The sequence below is a fragment of the Struthio camelus genome, chromosome 15 (genome assembly GCF_040807025.1).
Source record: "Struthio camelus isolate bStrCam1 chromosome 15, bStrCam1.hap1, whole genome shotgun sequence".
In the NCBI taxonomy this organism is placed as follows: domain Eukaryota; kingdom Metazoa; phylum Chordata; class Aves; order Struthioniformes; family Struthionidae; genus Struthio; species Struthio camelus.
Window position 1 is genome coordinate 3,866,204 of NC_090956.1, and position 14,182 is coordinate 3,880,385.

At 65.9% G+C, this 14,182-nt stretch overlaps 1 protein-coding gene and 2 long non-coding RNA genes across 7 annotated transcripts in view; 1 reads left to right on the forward strand and 2 right to left on the reverse strand.

The window, feature by feature from the left end:
- RAI1 (retinoic acid induced 1) overlaps window positions 1–14,182 on the reverse strand; it is a 68,286-nt gene that overhangs the window by 18,934 nt on the left and 35,170 nt on the right. Inside the window, exons 1-2 of one of the 5 annotated variants that reach the window (XM_068907782.1) lie at window positions 12,180–12,291; window positions 8,385–9,517 (exon numbers count right to left, since the gene is read on the reverse strand). The exons of 3 other annotated variants lie outside the window; for them this stretch is intronic. The gene's annotated coding sequence lies outside the window, so the exon portion shown is untranslated. Of the gene's footprint in view, window positions 1–8,384; window positions 9,518–12,179; window positions 12,307–14,182 lie in introns of those variants that run through there. One more of the 5 variants, XM_068907781.1, reaches the window with a different exon arrangement.
- On the reverse strand, window positions 3,494–6,009 carry LOC138061071 (uncharacterized). The gene is made up of 3 exons (XR_011134689.1): window positions 5,344–6,009; window positions 4,831–5,183; window positions 3,494–4,327 (listed from the first exon to the last, which is right to left on the reverse strand). It is a non-coding gene; the product is annotated as an uncharacterized lncRNA (long non-coding RNA).
- On the forward strand, window positions 9,524–13,256 carry LOC138061030 (uncharacterized). The gene is made up of 3 exons (XR_011134615.1): window positions 9,524–11,812; window positions 12,229–12,663; window positions 12,754–13,256. It is a non-coding gene; the product is annotated as an uncharacterized lncRNA (long non-coding RNA).

The window sequence follows — 14,182 nt, forward strand, 5'->3', positions numbered from 1 at the left end:
AGGTTAAAAAAAAAGGGAAAAAACAGCCAGGAAGCTCACTGCAAAGCAGATGCTCAACCTGAGCCGAGCTTTCCTGGGCAAATTCTCTCTCCAGCAGGGAAGCACGCTCGGTAGCAAAATTCATAGCTGGACTTAACATGGAGGGAGGGCGAACTCGTGTTTATCGCTTCCCCCAACGACTGGATTGACATCAACCTTGAGGCGCTCACGGGAGAGAGGAAAACAAGTCGATCATTACGCAGAAAATACGACTGAGGTTAAAGAGGGACTTGCATCCTGCAGCCTTGGCACCTAAATCTTTCTGCAGCCCTGCCCGAAGCTCCCGACACAGCCAGACAAAAGCAAGGACAAGCCGAAATGATGCGCGGAGCCGCCGGCTCTGGGGGGGCCGGGGTGCAGGAGCCTGGGGGTCTGCAGGCGCCGCCGCGTCCAGGGGCTCGAGGCCCCGGGGCTGGAGGTTTGGGCTCCCCGGCGTGCTCGAGGCATCCCGCCATGACCCGCTCCGCCGGGGTATCCCCGCAGCCCTCCCGACAGCAGCGCTGCCCCCCCATCCAGTGCAACCGCCAGCCGAAATGCAGGCGGGAGCCGCGCTCCAGTGCCTGGCGCAGACGCAAAACCCCAAATTCATCCGCTTTCGCCTCTCCCCGCTCGGACGTCGCGGGAATCCCGAGCCGGCCGGTTCCCGCCGCTCGCCGGGGCCGCGGGAACGGGGGAAAGCCGGAGGCAGGTTCCTCGCCGGAGGGCAGGGCAGGTCGCCCACCGCCGCAGTGACCTTCAGATAACCCGCCAGCCTCCGAGGAGACGCGCTGCGCCGGGGCCGCGGCGAGGCGGCAGCCTGTCCGGCCTTTCGGCGGCGTTGACAGCACACTTCTGTTTTTCTTCTGTACTCATTTTCTGTCTGATGGGTCCGTATCTTTCTTTCTTCCTTCCTTCCTCCCTTCCTTCCTTCCAGCCCGCTATGGAGCTGACTCACTTTGATACCAATAATAATTAACTATTCTAATCATTAGTATGAGTACCAAAAAAAATAAAATAAAATAAAACCGCCCGGCACAGCCTTGCCCCCTGGCTGACCCAGTCCTGCCGCTGGGTTTTGCTCGCCGGTGGCGTCGCAGACGCCGCGTTTGGGGCTCTCCTCCCTCCCTCTCCCACGCCACCGTTGTTGGGCCTTTTATTGCCCCAGATTTCCCCAAGTGCAGCGGGGAAGCGAGTTCGCCCCGCGTCCGCCCTTGGGCCGGCTCCTCCCCAAGCGCTGCCCTGCCCCGTGCCTCAGTTTCCCCTTAAAGCAGGAACAAAACCACGTGGGTGGGGAGGGGGGGAGCAGGGCAGCCGCGAAGGCCCCGCGAGCTCTGACGACGCTCGGTGCTCTCACGGCGCTCTTGCGGCGGCTGCTCAGCACGATAGCGACCGCCGAGAGCAGCTCGGAGCCGGCCGGGACCCCCGTGCCGGAAACCCGGCCGCCGCGGCACCGCTTTCCACCGTGCCTCAGTTTCCCCACTGACGGTGGGAAGGAGAGCCGGCCGTGCAGCGCCCAGCGCGGATGCCCCTTTCCCAGCTGGCCACGGTCCCCTGCTCGTCGCCCCACGCGCTGCCTCGGTGCCCCCCATCCCCGCGGCAGAGCTTTTGCAGCCCCCCGGCATCCCCCCGGGGCTCCCGCGCCAGCGCGCGCCGCCGGGGTCCGGTTCGTGCAGCGCCGAGCGCCCGGGGGGCTCCGGGAAACGCCGCTGCAGGTTTACGCCGAAACCAGAACCCGCTCCCGGCAGAGCCGCCGGCTGCCGGCAAAGGACCGGTGCTGGTGCCGGCCCCGGGCGGCCGCTCCGAGCCCGGCGCTGTCCTCCACCCCGCCACGGTCCCATCGGAAGGCCTTAATCTCGTTTCCGCTCACCTCGCCGCGTCCTAACCTGCCTTTCCTCGGTATTTCCACCCCCTGCCCCAGGAAACGTGTCCCCCTCCTCCCGGCATCCATCCTTTTTCTCCCTCTAAAGCCGCGACCGCCGCTCGCCCCGTCGGCGCCGGCCTCCGTCCCGGTCCCGGCGGGGAAAGCACGGCGCGAACGCGCGGCCGGCCCTGCCACCTCCCTGCCGCGCGGCGGGCGCACCCGAAGATTTATGTCCATAATTCAGAGGAGCGTTATTAAATATTCCCCACGCCGCCCCCTCCGCCCTCGGCCCGTCTCTACGGGAGAGCGGACCACCCCAGAGCGTATTTATCGCTCCATGTTATACCATCACCCTTTGGGCATAAATGGATTTACCTCCGAACGCTCTCCATTTCCCCTCTGTGTCCTTCCCGCGTCAGCTCAATCAATTTTACCCGCCGCTTCCGAGTGCGGCCTTCCGAGCAGCCCTGCCGAAATCCCCGTCGCTGCCAGGGGCGGGGGCGCGGGGCTCGGGGGACCCTTTAGAGACGGGGCGGCGGGACCGCGAGCTTCGTCCCACCCCCGGCTCCGGGGAGCAGGCTCGTGCCACGGCCCGGGCGTCGCGCGCCGGCGGCCGGTATTCCTCCCGCGCGCCGGGGAAGCCTCCGGCCGGGGGCACGCCGCGCCGCGGCGTCCGGCTGCTGCCAGGTCCGCCGTCTCCCCCGCGCGGAGGACGGCTCGGTGGGAACCCGGCGGAAGCGTTGCTCCGGGCTCAACCAGTTCTATAGGATGCTGAGCGGGAATCCCAGGGAAAAAGGGGGAAAAAAAAGTGGGGAGGAGAAAAAAAAAAAGTGGGGAGGAGAAAAAAAACCCCAACGTTTGATTTTCTATGATAAATTATTTCAGTATTGTACATTGCCCGTCTCCAAATCCTGAAGACAAACACTTGGGCAGGTTAAGGAGGAAAGCAGCTTTCCAAAGGCCCTCTTCTATTTCCCTATTATTGACTCTGTCAATCATCCCCGGCAAGGAGCCCAACCTTCACCGCCGCCGAAATCTCGGCCGCTCCTTTTGTTCCTGCTGAAAACCCAGGGAGGGGGGAGCTGGGGGGGGGGGAGGAATTTGGGGCAGGGAACTTCCAAAAGGGATGATTAAGGAGTTAATCTGCCTGAAATAGATAAGGAGCTTAGAGCTGCCGGTATTTTACCGTCCAAGTTTGGATTCAGCGCGCCTTAAACACTGGCTGGAATGTGCGCAGATAGGACCAAAGTACACGTCCCCCCGAGGAATGACTAGGTTGCCAATTAGATTTGCTTCCTAGATTCACTCAAACCTTCACAAGCTTCTTCAGAGCAGGGAAATTGCTGCCGGTCCCCGGGGAGGCGCGGGCGGGAGGAGGGCAGCGGCGGAGCCTCCTTAGGAAGGGGTGAACCCCGGCGGGCGCACGCGCGGCGGCCCGGCCGAAAGCCCGCGGCTTTTTCTGCGGAGGGAGGTTTTTTCCCCTCGCCCAGGGGTTTCGGCGCTGCGGGGCACCCGGCGCTGGGCGTCCGGTGGCGCGGGACGGGCGCCCCTGCTGCAAACGGGAGCGGGCGGCTACGCGGCGGACTACGATCGAGGGGGCGAAATTAAAAGCAGTGGTAAGAGAAAATAAGCAATCAGAAAGAGAAACCCTTTTCCGTCCCCAACCCCCCCCCCAACCCCCGCGTTCATTTATTTTAACTACTCCTGCCTAGTTTCCTCCCTTTACGACGCTCCGTAATGCAACGCGCCGGCGTACGGTCGGCCAAAGGGAGCGTCGCCACCTCCTCGCCGCGGGTCTGGCCTCAACCCTCTTCCGAGCGATGCCGAAGCGGCGGCCTCCGAGACGCTCCGGCCGCGGGACACGGCCCGGCATGCGCCCCGAGGGGAGCCGGCACCTCCGGCACGCGGGGTGCCCGCGCCGGCACGTGCAGGACTTCAACGAACCGCGACACCCAGCCGGGCGACGAGCGGGATGCGCTGCCTCGCTGCTCCTCGGCAAGGTGGTCCCCGCACATCAGCAACCCCTCCGAGCCGGGAAACCCCTTCCCGGGCATCCGCCGAGCCGGACTACGCGCTCGGATCTGCTCGTCTCCGTCCGCAGCAGCGCCCACCTTCACCTCCCCTTGGTCCGGCTTCGGAAAGGTGGCCGGCTCCTCCACGCACCATCGCTCCAGCATTAATTTAAGGGTGGCCCAGCCCCAAGAGACGCGGTCACACTTTCGACGACGGCCGGGGGAATAAATCCAGCAGCACGTGGGGGCCCGCGGGAGCTCAGGCCACCTCCGATTGTTTTTCCGACTGTTTTCCAATCAGGGGAAAAGGCTCCAGGACCGCCGGGGCTGCTCGCTGGGCCTGTCTAGTCATCGGCCCTCGCTGCTGGAATACGCTGCTGTGATTTAAAGTTGTTGGAGCATCAGCTCCGGATGCGGAGAGTCCTGGTAACAGTTGCTATGTAAAACATTCAGAGGTAGAATTTACTGTCACAGTTAATAATAGATGAAGGTTTTAGAATTTTTGATGCTTTACATTTTAAGCCGTTTGATTTATAATGTTTCGGGAAAGGAGGGGAAAAAGAGGAAAAAAAAGGCAGGAGCCGAACCGCGGCGTGCGGTAAACACGCCGAGCGCGGAGACGAGCGGAGGGGCCCGTCCTTCCCGCCGCCGCCGGGCGCGCTCGACCACGGGGCCGGCTGCACCCCGTGGGGCCGGCGCCGAGGCTTTCGGGATCTGAGCGCCAGCAAGTCCCGCGGGAGACACGGGAGCGGGGCAGCGCCCCTGCGGAAAAAGGGGACCGGCCCCCTCCATCTTCAACTTGCTCATGGACACGATGGTTTTGGCCTACGAGGGGTTTCCCAACCCCCCCCCCCCAAAAAAAAAAAAAGCTCTGTATCTCTCCTAATTCTGCAGGCGCTCCCTCGCGGGGGTTTTCCTTCTGGAGGGCTGCTCGCTTACCGACTCGCTGGCGCTCAGGCTCTCCTCTCCCCGCGCGCAGGTGGATTTCAAGTAGGCTCCTGAAACAGCAGCGAGCCGGGCGCCTGCGGCGGCGCGCCGGCGGGTGCTGCTGATTAGAAACGCCGTGCCAAAAAAAAATTCCGGGTCTTCTTTCCCTTTGGAGTCGCTGCGGCACGGCGCGGGGGGCTGCCGGACCACGGGAGCCGCTCCGAGCGCGGGAGCCGGCCGCGGAGCTGGGAGCGCGGCGGCAGCGGGCGAAGCCGCCGTCCTTCCTCGGCCTCCGCCGGGCAGAGCCGCCTGGCCAAACCCTGCATGTTTTTTCTTCCGGTTTCATCCAGACTAACAGGGCTGCGCTGCTCGGAGCGGGGAGAAAAAAACTCCTAAATCAGGATGTCAACGCTGGGCTTAAACTTTCCTTCCCGGCACGGCACGTGGGAGCTGCCGACAGCCCCGGCTTCGCACCCGGGACCAATCCAGCCCGCTGCTATCTGAAGGCTCAAGCTTCCCGCTCACCTGAAGTCACAAATCCTGAAGCATCCGAGCTGGCGGCTGCAAAAACATGTTTACGAGTGCAAGTGCTTAATCCTTGAAGGCTCAGCAAGGCTGCGGGCGAGGAATAATTGGCAGGAGCGGCAGAGCCCGTACGACCTGCTGGCGCGCTCCGGCTCCGAGCTGCTAGCGCTGGGCGGAGGACGCAGCTAAACCTCGATAAAATCGGGGAGGGGGAAGGAACGAAAGGCGTTTTCCCCTCTGCTCTCCCCCAAATCAGGAGACGACACAAGCGCCGGCGCGAGAGGAGACGAGCGCAGCGTCCCTGCGCTTTCGGCAGCATCGGGATTCGCCCGGGAGGAATCCAAGGAGCCCGTTCACCGTCCCGCCGGGTGACGCGAGAGCGACGGTGAATTCCCGCTCCTCCCGACGCCGATGCTAAAGCCGAAGGAGAGCTGCCTGGCAGCCCGCGCTCGGGGACGAGACGGCCGGCTGCGCGGCAGGCACGCGTGAGCCGGCTTTGACCGGAAGCTCGGGGACTCGTGCGCAGTCCCCGGGCCCGAATTTTGCAACCGCGGCCGGCCGGCTGCTCCCAAAAGCCGCGTGCATCCCACCGGGGTCCTCATCCGGGGAGACAGGGGAGCGCCTGCCCCTCTCCCCCGACCGGCCGGAGATGCGCGGGAAATTTCCCACGCTCCTCGGTCCCCGCCAACCCCCCGGGCAACGCGGCGGCCGGCGGAGCCCGGGCACCGGCGGGCGCTCTGCAGCGGGAGCCGGCGGGCCGGGGACGCGGCTCCGGCTCGCCGCCGCTGCCCAGCGCGGCCGCTTCGACACCGCGGGTGGCTCGCCCGAACGAGGAGGATGCTCCACGCGGATCCGTTCGTTGCTTGCGGGCTCGAGGGCGGGCAGGGCTGGCGGCAGACGCCTCCGGCGCAGGCGCAGCCAAAGCCGCCCCGGCGATCCGCCCGACTCTCGCCGACCTCCGGGCTGCGCCGAGAGATCCCGGCTCGCCCCGTGCCCTTCACCGGCCTTGGCCCCTCCGGCTGCCTTTTGGGGGGGTTTTGATGGTTTCCCGAGACCCGGGCAACGTGCTCCTCCCTCCGCGCCCTGCCGGACCCACGGCCGGCGCCTCCCAGCCCAAAAGAGCACGAGAACCAGAAACGGGCATGCAAGCAGTTCGCCCCGTCCCCGAAAGCAGCTCCAGAGAGGGAGCCCCGGGCCGGCCGCCGTCTCCCGGCGTCCCCCGCGGGACACGGCTCCCCGGGGCTCCCGGCGGCAGCACCGTCCTGCCCCCTCGCCAACCCCCTTTCGAGGGCATCCCCGGCTCCCTCGCCATCCTGCTCTTTCCAGGCCCCCAGCCCCGTTTTGCACCCCCCCCCCGCAGCGAGCGGCCCCAGCCTCAGCGGTCGTTACCAGAAAGGTGTTATTAACAACCCGAAAGGGCCGCCAAGCCCCGAACCCCCGCGGGGGGGCTTCGCGGGGGCCGCCCCACGGCGCCGAGCTCTGACAAACTCGCTGCACAGGTTCAAGGCAAGCGGCGGCGCCTGTCCCAGGGCGCTGTCACAACATGCTAAGGAGGCGGCACTACAAAATAAGCGACGGCACAAATAAGCGCTCGGTTTTATCACGCCGCCGCCTTTTCCTCCCCTCCGCCCCGGGCGGTAGCCGGCGCGAGCCCGGCGGCCACGGCGCATCGCTCCGGGAAGGCGTTTCGGCTCCGGAAGCCGGCGGTTCGGGGCCAGGCCACGGCGGGCGGCTCCTCTCGGCCTCCGGGGACGGACGGGCGGGCGCACGTACCTCTCTCCGCCGGGGCGCGCGCCTTTGCTCTCCTCTCCGGCGCCTGGCATTGATTAAAGGACGAGGGACGCGCGAGAGCGGCGGCGGCGGCTCCCTTTGGGCTCGCGGAGCTTCCTTGCCTGCTGCCGGCTGCTGCCGTTGCCTGTCAGGCAGCTTTTAATCAAGGTTTGCTTATATCTGCAAAGGCCTTTCCCAGAGGGACGGAGGGAGGAAAAGAAGGGGGGGGAAGAGTATATTAACATGCCAGCCACCCTCCCTCTGCCTCTCCTTTGTTTAGGGAGAGGGTCAGCGCTTGCAAATGCCTGCCGGGGACGGGGGGGCTGCCGGGAGCCAGGCGAGCCGCGCGAGGGGCTCCGCGTGCCGAGAGGCGGCAGCGACCTCCGGGAAAGGGCGGCCGCGGCAGGACCCGGCGCGAGCGGTTCGCCCGGCCGGCGGCTTGCCCGGCTCACCAGGGAGCGAACATACCTGCCTCGAGGCCTCCGACACCCGGCCGTCCCGCGCCCCTCGCTCCTGCCGGCGCTTTCGGCCTCGCCGGCGGCGCGGGACGGCCGAGCGGCCCCGGCGTCGAGCGGCGCGTCCCTCTCCGCCGCCGCTCGAGCGCGTCGCTTCGGCTGCTCGCCTGAGCTCAGCGCTCGGCTAATGACCTGCTAAAAGTATTAGGTGGGAAACCGCGCTCTTCGCCAGCCATTAAACCGGTTAGGACCAGCGGGTCATGCTTTATTGCTTTAATAACTGAGTTTATGAAAGGTCGTCTCATAACTGATAACATGCATAATTTTTGTAACTTAATTAATGCTGCTAATATACTGGCGTCTCCATCAGCTGCTGTTGCAACTGCTGTACGGTTTGCACACAGCGCGCGGCCGGTCAGCGCCAACCCAAACCGGGCTCTGCCGGGCGGGCGCGCGGGCAGCCGGCCCCTCCGAGAGCCGGGAAACTCCCGCTTCCCCGGCGGCTCTTCCGTCAGCCGCCGTTTCCCCCGCTTGCGGCCGAGCCCCCAAGGGCAGGCAGAGCCCTGCGGAGCGAGCGGGCTTCGAACCCTTCCCGGAAGCCCGCCGTGCCCCTATTTCCCATCGGGAGCATCGGATTCAAAGAGGCTCCGGCTCCGACCGGCGGCCGAGGGCGGACGCGAGACCCGCAGGCGGCGGGAGCCGCTCCGCCGACCCCAGGCGCTCCCCGCTGCGGCGAGAGGGGAAGCGGGAACGAACGAGCAAGAAACCGGGGTTTTGCCCCGCGACGGTTTCTCCGCCGGGAGCGTCGGGACTGACCTAACTTCTCCCTGGGACGCGCAGGAAAACGGAGGCTGCACATCACACGCGGCCCCGCAGCAGCAAACGTCACCGAGCCGCCCGCCTCTCTTCCCAGCGCTGTGTTTTCCTAAGGACGGCCTCCTCGACAAGAACACATTTTTCTCATTAGGAGGGAAAAAAAATACAAATAAAAAAAGGGGCAAACAACTTTTCCCCACCGGCCCTAGCGCGTGCACACCTGGAGAGCTGGAGCCCGCGCGAGGCAGAGGGAAGAAGCTGGCAAGCGGAGGCATTTTCCAGGGAGCAGAGCTGGGCCCTTCCCTTGCAAAAAATGTAAATAAAAGCCCAGGTGCATGCAGTGTGCAAGTCACTGATATGCTGCCACCAGCAAATATGGTGAGCTGCGAAGCCCAGGCGCTGCGCAGCCAACGCTGCAAACGCGAGCTGCTCCAGTTGCCTGCTTAGTTTTGCAAATTCTCTCCTGCTGGCTGAGAAAAGCCAATATGTCTGCTGCTACCGTTACATCGCAATAATTGTTCAGCGCTGGTTATCATCCTGCCAGAAAGGCACAAGCTACCGCTGGGGCACTCGGCTTGCTGCGAACGCAGCTAGATGATTTCCTAGCAAATGCAAGTTTTCCAAGGAAGTGGGTGGAATCTGCTCGTCTCTGATTAGACAGCTTGGGGTTTTGTTTTCCTGGGGCTTTAGAGGAGGGTGGTGGGGGGGGGGAAAGATGCATAAAATACGCGGCTTTCCATCCCCTCTGCCCTGAAACAGGCTCGCAGGCATCGCCACGACGGTCCCCCCGGAGCCGCCGCTTGGCCCACGCGCTGAGCAACGATCCCGTGGAACGAGGCCACGATCCTCCGTCCGTCCTCGCCGCGCTCCCGCGCCGTGCCCGCTGCCGGAGCGCGCTCCCGCCGCTCCGCTTCTCCTCCTCCCGCCCGAACCCTCGGATGCTGCGAGGGAGGTGGGATGGGGAGAGAGGCGCTAGTGTCCCCCCCCCCCCCACCACCACCTTTTCCCGAGGAGAAAGACTGATTGGAAATTAAGGAGCTTTCCTGACGTTCGGGGGCTCGGAGACCGTGGCACCCCCTGCGTCCATCTGGCTCTTCCCCTTCCTGGTGGCTGTCTCCTGCATCCCCGCGTATCTGTGAATACCAATTATGGTTTGGGAGAATGTATATCTGCGATGTGCAAATACAAAAGGCAGGAAATAAAAGTCATCTCTTACAGAAGAGGAGAGGTAACCATGACTACCTGGGACCTCATTTAAAACTGTGCCGGCCGCAGGCTAAAAGGCATCGCTTCCCATTGTCACCCGCGTTTACGGAAAGCTTTGAAAACCCGAACCCCCTCAAAACCATCTGGGAAGTAAGGATGAAACGGGGCGGGGGGGGTGACGGGGACGCAGAGGACGTCCCAGTTCGCGGGCCGCTTCGGCGTTCCCCCCCCCCCCCCCCCGCGCCAAAACACCACGCGAGCTCAAACTTCAAAGGAGCAACTCCGAGGGCAAACAAGCGCCGGCGGCTCCGGCATCGTCGCTCCAGCGCCACGTGGCAGCGGGAAGGGATCCCGCGCGCGGCACAGGAAGAGCTGAGATTTCAGCGCCGGGAGATCGACCGACCCCTGGGGCTCCTGCTTGCAAAGGGCTCCCGGGCGGGCGCCGCGAACGGGGCGACGGGCGGTTTTCGGCGCCCCGGCCGCGCCGCCCGGGGTCCGCTTCCCAGCAGGGCCGGCTGCGGCGCTTTCTTCTCCTCTTTCCCAAACCAGGGGGATAACAGATGGCGAGGAGCGAGGAACGGATGGCCCGTCGGCACGCGCCCTTCGATCGCGGCCGTGAACGGGCGCTGGGGGGACCCCGCCGAGACGCTTCCTTGCATCAGCGTGACCTGCCCCGTCCATCCCAAAGAGGACAAATCCTCTCCGGGAAAGGAGCTGCTTTCTTAGCCTGGGCCTCAGGCTGCTCTCGCAAGTCCGACGCCTCGCAAACAACGCGGGGGGCGAGACGGCGGCGGCGGCACCCGCGGACGGGACGGCGGCACCCGCAGCTCGGAGCCTCGCCGCCGGCTGCAAAACGCTTTCCCGAGCGGAGCGCAAGAGTTTCCGCCAGCGGCGACTTCGCTCCGCGCCGGAGGGGCTCGAGGGGGCCGGGTCCCCGTTGCCAGCGCGGCCCCCGCGCGCTGCCACCCGCCCCGGCTCGGCGGGGACACCTAGGACCACACCAACGGGCTGCCGGCAGGCACCCAAGGCAGGAATTACGGTCTGTACAAAAGACAATGACAGTGAATCTTGTTACTGGCTTTTCAGCAAACGTAATTCCTTTTTATTAGAAAATTAAAGGGTATGAAAAGCTTTCCGAGGCTGAAGAGCTGAGATGTGCTTTCATAAAATATGCGGCGTCTGATAAAACGGCTTTGCTCGTCTGCCTGCCCCGGCGCCCTCCCTCTCCCCGGGTATTATTCCGGCAGACGAGGTGATGCCTTCGGCCAAAACACCGACCCCGCTCGGCGGGCAGCGACGGCTTTAACCCGCCGCCAACAGGAAAGGGGCTGGGAGCAGCGCCGGGTCGGGAGCGGGCAGAGCGGAAATCCTTCCGCGCAGCCGCTTCGGAGGAGCCTGCCGGCCGCCGGGCAGCCCTCCTCGCGGAGGGCGCTTGCTTCTGGTGGTGCTCCTGAGTTGCTTTTTAAGCTCAATAAAATCCCCCCGGGTAATTTTTCCCCTCCGCCTCGGCTAATCCACGGCTGCAGGTAAAGGCCGGCGGCGGCCGCTCCAAACGATGCCCCCCAAACCCGAGCCGCGGGGCTCGGGGACGGGTAAAGAGAGGCGATCACAGACGGGAAGACGCAGGTGACCCCCGAGCCGTCGCACAAGAAGCGGCTATTAAAAACCCGCCGGGGAGCCCCCTCCCCTGCCCCGGCACGAGCCCCGCGCGCCCGGCGCCAACGGGGCAGCCGGGGGACGAGCGGCTAAGGTAACCCGACGAATCCGACTTTCTTCCCTTTCATGTTTCTCTCTGCTGCTCCTTCGTCTCCCCAACGGTCAAACCCGACCTTCGGGGCCGGTTCCCGCGCCGGAGGCGGCCGACCGCGCCGCGCGGGCGAAACGCTCCTCGCCGGCCTCCCGCGAAACGACGCCGGGGCCTCGCTGCCGCCCGCCGCGTTTTCCGTTCCCGCGCAGCGACATCCCGCAGGCGACGGAGGGGAAGGAAGCGGGCGCATCGCACCGCACGCGCGTCCCGAGGCCGGCACGCACCGGGCGCCGGGCGAGCTGCAGGGGCCCGTGTCCCGGCCGGCGGGGACGGCGTCGCGGCGTGCCGGGGCCGAGCGGCGCCCCGTCCCTGGAGCCGGAGCGGGCAGCGGGCTGGCAGCCACCGAGGGAAGACGCAGGAGGAAACGGGAGCGCGGCCGGGTCCTGCGGGACGGGGAGCAAGGAAGGAAGGAAGCGTGCGCTCGTGGGGCACGACGGGACCCTTCCCGGCCGGGGTTGGGGGGGGGGGCTGCAACGCGGTGCCCCGGCGTGAACGGCATGGCGGGTTTTCCCGCGCGGCCCCGGGCAGAGCCGCAGCGCTCGGCCCTGCTCCAAATCAGGGTCGGGCGGCAGCGGCGGTAGACGGAGCCTCGCCGTACGCGCTGCGGATCCTAACGCCCTCCCGAGCGCGCTGCACGGGGACGCGCCGACGCTCGGCCCGGCCCGCCGCCCCCTGCACCCGCGCGGCCCCCGGGGACGAGCCAGCCCGGCCCCGGGGCCACCGCCGCCGGCGGGGGGGGGCTTTCTCCTTCCCAGCGCCTCCCGGGGCTGCTCCGGCTTTACCTTTCGCATCTGCGCGTGCGGTTGAAAGTTTTGTCGGTCCTATTTTTAGAGCCTTTCGCCGCATGCGATTTCTCCGTCGTGAGACAGGAAATGCTGATGAGGTTCCTCGCCGTGCAGCCGCTTTCTCCTCCCCGAACGGCCTCCGCGCGGCTTCGATCCGCTCGCTGTTGCGACACGGCCTCCTTCCTGCCCCGGGCGGCCGTTGCGACGGGCCGGGGGGGCCGGGGTCCCCAGCCTCACGGCGATCCCCCCTCCCTCCAGCCACCTTTTCCTTCCCCTCGACTTTCCTGGCTTGCAACCGCCACGCGGCCCGAGCCGGCCCCGGAGAAAGGGCTCCCGAGCAGGAGCAGCCCGGCTTTGCCCTCCCCGGGACGTCGCCCCGTGCTTCCGCTGCGCGGGCGAGACCTAGAAACGCTCCTTCTGCCCTCACAGCCCCGTCGAGGCAACCAAAAACGGTCCGGGACCCCCTTTCCGCTCCCCCGAGGTATTGCGGGTCAGGAGAGACGAGCACGCGCCAAGCTAAGCCACCAGCACGGCCCGTGCCTCAGTTTCCCTGCTCTCCCCCAAATCACAGCCTCGCACTTCGCCGCGCGCCCCCAGCACGGCGCTAACGGCCCGGACGCCGCCGCAGCTCTGCAAAGGGGCGACGCACGGACGCATCGACGCCGCGCCGGCAAAGCGACCCGCCGACTCCAGCACGGGCCGCTCTCCGCTTGGCCCCGCTGTCACTCTTAATAAGACGTGATTTGCAGGCAAAGCGGAGAGCCCGGCCGCCCCGCCGGGCACCGTCCCTTCTGTTGCATGTCACAGCCCCACGCCTCTGTCACGCACGGCCTCAACAGCCAGCAAACAAGGCCGATGCTCCCCAGCACGGGTACCTGCTGCTTGAACGTCAACACCTCATTTATACGTCTCGACTGGCTCTCATCAGCCATGCTGCGTTACACCTGATTGCTCCGAGCCGGCGCAGGGGGCCAGACTGCGGCGCGTAATTTCATTTAATTGGCCCTCCATCCGAAGCAAAATAGAGAAATAAAGAAACAATAAAACAACCCCCCTTCCCCTCCAAATTTTAAATCTCTAGTTTTATGCTTTTTTTTTTTTTTGGCAAAAAGAGGTGACCTGTTACCTGTTACCGTGAGCATCACTGCCGGGAAGGGCCGGAGCCGGCTGCGCTGCCGGCTGCGGAAACCCCTTCCCGGCGCTGGGGCAGGCGGCGGGAGGGAGCTCGCGCGGGGCACCGGGGCGCGCGCCCACCTGCGGGCTGCAGACGTCCGCCGTCCCCCTCGGACCGCTGCGGAGGCCTCCGCTCGTGTCACGCTCGCCTGTGCTCCTTCTCGCGCGCGCTCCAGCAAATCACTGAGGCTGAAATTTCAATTAAGACGGAGAAATAATTACCCGCCGCTCCACATTTCCTCTAAAATGGTAGCCAATGCCAGCGAGCCGAGTCATCGCCTCCCGCCGCGTCCTGGCGTGTGCCGGCGGGCTGCTATTCGAGTGACATTTACGGGATAACGCCGGCCCGGCGGCGGCTCGCCAGCGGCGACTACGGCAGGCACCACGGGAAGCAAGAGCCGGGCCAACGCCGCGCGGCCGTGGGAGGCTCTCGGGACAACTGCGGAGATGCTCGCCTCCTGGGAGAAAGCGGGGATGCTGCCGCGAGCCCCCGGCCCCGGAGCGCGCCGGCACCCCTCGTCCCCCGCCGTCCCCGGCTCCTTGCCGACGCTGCCTTGAAGGGCGAAGCGGCCTCGGCGCCGAGCTCCCCTCGTCCGGCCGAGGCCGCGGCGACAGCGAGTTGGCTCGTCTCCTCCCAGCCCCTACCTTCACTCGCCGCGGGAGGTACTCGCCTTTAGCCGGCGCCCGGCTCCCAGCCTCCGAATCGCGCCCCGACCACGTGTCCCGCTAGCACGGACAGGCGCCCTGCGGGGCGGACGAGGCTCTCGCCGCGCCGGCGGACGAGGGTGCAGCAAGCAGGGACGGGATGCTGTGGCGTGGACGGGGTT